Here is a 4,369-nt window from a genome sequence, read left to right on the forward strand (position 1 = left end):
CTCATATTTCGTACAATGTATTTTACTTAAGATATCGGCATTATTTTAATTGCCCTAGTTAAGAAGCTTTGAAGGCATTTTTTGCAACAGCTGAAATCACGTTAGATTGCAATTGTTAAGTATATTAATTCCTCCATTGCATTATGGAATAATGAACAAATTTATAGTTTTTATATGTATATTGAAATGACAGCTTCAGAATATAAAATTATTCAGACACGATAGAAGGAAAAATCACTTAACTAATTGATTATTTAATAATAAATTAATTGAATGTTGAAGCTATTAATAGCATATAGTAACTTTTAATTTAGTTAAATTTTAAATATAATTACAGACTCCTCTGATAGTAACATCAAAAACGTCTACGAAATCATTGACCAAGAGTGCACTTGGTTATGTCTGTCATTAGTTTATTATAGGTGACGATATGAATTTGCTCAGCTCTATCTCATTTTGAAAAAATGACCAGGAGATAGATCCAAAGATCATCTACCCCTCTTCCGTTCCCATTAACTCTTGAGGATTTATTGTTCCATGCTATATACCAGGTCTTTATTTCTAAAATTAGAAGTGGCGGAGCCCTATGGAAGACTGTAAGGAAGGAAAGAAAAAAAAAAGAATTAAAATAGCTAATAATTAAACAATAAATTTAAATTAATATTAATTAATTTGATTAAATTAACTAATTTAATTAATTTAATTAAGAAAAATGTAAAGATAAAGAGGAATTTAATAAATTATTAAATTAATTTTCAATAAATAAATAGAAAAAAAAAGTATCGGACCTCGTCCTTATTTGAGGCATTGTCCGGAATTACAATTCCACTTAGATGCTAAGAACAATCTCCGTCTGAGTTTAAGCCCTGATTATACATAAAATGTATTATTCCAAGGTATGACAAGTATCAGTCTTTTTTTGCAGCACACCAAGGAAAAAAGATAAATACTAAAGAGAATACTGAGAATTCTAGAAAGAGTATGAGGGTATAGAAAGAAATTTAACTTAAAAGTGTAGCTTTGAAGATAAAGAGGGAACAGTTCAAGGCTACCTGATCGCGATGCCCTGTCGATATAATTCTAGCCGTCAAGTAGAAATTTTCCCTGATTACTTTACCTGAATACAACGTGAGAATAAATATAAGACTTCTCGGTACAAGTGGCAGCAGTGGTCCCCCCCGTTTGGTTATATCATTCAGAAAGTCTACAGCTCTGCAGAAGGAAGTCACTACCATGGAACGTGCACGACCAGGGTGTCACTTTCCGTTCCTTGAGGAATACAAAATTTACCCGCTGTCATAAAGTCATTGCATATCCTGGAGAATAAGCCTTTGACATATAATTGGGGGCTTTTCTTTCCTCAAAAGTCTCAGCCTCTGTACAAGGCTTGAGTGCGATGGAAAGACAGACTTGCATTCAGAAGTTAAAATCGGACTTTTAAGGCTTTTTTTAATTTTTATGTTTACTATTAAAACAAAATTTCTGTGTTAAAATTGTGGTTCACTTGCATAAAAAAAAGTGCCTGAACCCTTTTATTTAGGGCTCCGGCTGAAATTATAATTTATCTCGAAAACTGAGAAGTACCGGAGCCGGGATCCGGCGCAATTTAAGCTCTGCTATATACACAAATGCCGCAAAGTGAAGAGAAATTTAAATGCCCCCAACCTGCACGCCTTTAATTCTCATTCTAAACTTTTCAAAATAAATACAGATTTATCATGTGAGTACAGTGCATCAAAACAAAAATATATGTGGTACTCAATTTTTTTTTGTTCATTCTTGAAAAATCTTTTATATGACCTCAATAATTTGAAAGAAAAAATGAAATTATATCTGAACAATGGCAAATTCTGTATTTTTAGTAGAAAGCCCACTCAATCCCTAAATATTAAAAATAAATATTTAGGCTTAATAAATATTCTTAATATTTGGAAATTCATTATTCCCGAATTATATGACTATAATAACTGAATCCTTTATGCCACTTCTCTTTTACAAAGGTCTTAAATTTACTCTCAGAAAGAACTAAGGGAAAATGAAATCATGAATGATTGTTTCCATTATGTATTAAGAAATCTGATTTTAATTCAAATTTGAAAATTGTTCTGTAATTATATCAGCTCGACACTATGAATTAAAATAATTGCCATAATTTTCAAACTTTAAATTTCAAGATAGTTATTTCTTGTAAGTGCGTAGTGCATATTAATAGCACATAGCCTAAAATAGCAACAATATGCCAAACTTATGGTGCATATAATCCTTGCTGTATAATAATAAGAAAAAAATATTAAAAACAAGTCTTAAAATATTTTCATGCTTTTAAAATGAGATATATTTCTTGCAAGAGAGGTAGCACATAGAATTGTCATTTTGTCGTTATAATTAATATCTAAACACTACAATTGTCAAATTACTTAGCTGACACATTAGAAATAATTTTTCTCTTGCAGTAAATGCTTCTATATTGTAAATCTTATGTCGATTAAGAATTCTCTTAACCTGTTCAATGTCCATACGATTGCCATTAACTCCAATTTGTTGGCATGATAAATGCTTCTATATATATTTTTAGCAATTTTCATAAAAATTAAAATTTGTAAGAAATAATTTCCAACATTTAGGATTGTGCACTGTTGTGGTTTAAATGAGAAATCAACTAGGATTTGATAAAATAACATTTATTAACAGACTTCAGAAACAAGCATGAGACATACCTAGATATAAAATAGTTTGAAAAATGTCCGCATATATTTGTTCCAATCAACAACAGTACTGCATATTACAAAACTCAACTGAGGTCAGTCCATGGTACCAATTGTACATAAATTTTACAGCTCTAAGGAAATTTAGATGCGATTCTTCAAACCAAGTGCGAGATCTGAGACGTTTTTCTGGGCAAGGTCTAAGATTGAAACATTATTTTGGCGTATCGTAATTGGTAAAACACACCATTTCAGGATTATTTTTACAAAATCTTCAGCTATGAGAAATCCCTCTCTTCTGTAGTAATTTCAGTGCTTCCTCCTCATTTTTAGGTAAATCCCAGGGAACTTTGCTGTTGAACAAGAATTTCTATCTATAGAATTGAACAGAAAGTGTTAGCACAAAAAATTAAAAACGTTACATTAAAATCAATGTTTAATAAAGCTAACAAATAAATATTGAGCTTCTTTTTGTACATTTTGATTCCCTTTAGGTCGTACATAATTTGTTATTCATAAATAGCAATTTCATATTTTTAATTTTATAATTAACATCTTACTGGATTTAAACTTAAGATCTAGCATGCAGCAAAATCCCAAATCCGAAATTGCCAGTCATGAATATTCTAGATCTCTGACTTTGTACTATCGATATCTCTCTAACAGTAGTCAGTATAAAGCTATGCTGTACAGGATATAAAAAACTGCAGTGACAGTTTCTTTTTTAAGGATGTTCATGGTCTGAACAACATTTTTTTGTTTAGGAAATGCTGCTTAGCACTAGCCAAAAACAAGTCCTGCAGACATTAAATTAAATCGATGGAACATCAGGCATAATTTTTTGAATTTCTCTGGCATATGCTCAGAATGAGAATGTCAAACATGGCTTGATAAATAGGTTCTGCGTGCTTTCATAGAGGACTGGGAAATAAAATACATCTTCTGTTTTGAAATGACATCAAAAGGAATATTTTCTAGATTTCATTACAAATGCTTTATATATAGCAGTCCAATGCACAAAGACTACGGTTAATATTGGAAAAATGCACAACCCAATCTGTACGGCATGTAAATTATATTTATTTAATGAGAATAAGAAAGTGTAATAAACAAGTAATAACATATGAATATTTGGTTCAGTTCACTCATAAAACCAAGATGACTTAGCTGATCACATTGTTGCTATCTTCAGCAAGTTATCACATATTTTAACACTGTTTTTGTAGTGCCCATATAACAGAAAAAGTACCTACATTTGTAATAACAGTTTTTAAATGGAATTGAGTTATAAAATGTACTTTTTATGTATTATTAGGGCAAGTTATTAAATTATAAATTATAGAATTTTTTAAAATGTGAAAACTAACAGTCTCTTAATGAAGAAAAAGTTACAGAAATCATAATTATTTATGTTTAAGTAAGAAAAGATATATTTATAATTTGTTTAAATCTGTTATTAAAGGGATAGTAATAATCAATTACTCAAGAATATGATAAAATCTAAAATAAACCTAATACTTATAAATGTAATAATTACTTAACATGATCTTTCAAAATATATTACCTAACTATGTTACTTCTGATTAACATTTCTTACATGATAAAATATTTCTCAGATTGAATTTTCCTTTAAAACTTAAATACATATTTTGAATAAAATGCCA

This window comes from Stegodyphus dumicola, chromosome 3, assembly GCF_044657685.1.
Source record: "Stegodyphus dumicola isolate Sdum_Otavi_A_Nest chromosome 3, ASM4465768v1".
NCBI classification, from domain to species: Eukaryota; Metazoa; Arthropoda; class Arachnida; order Araneae; family Eresidae; genus Stegodyphus; species Stegodyphus dumicola.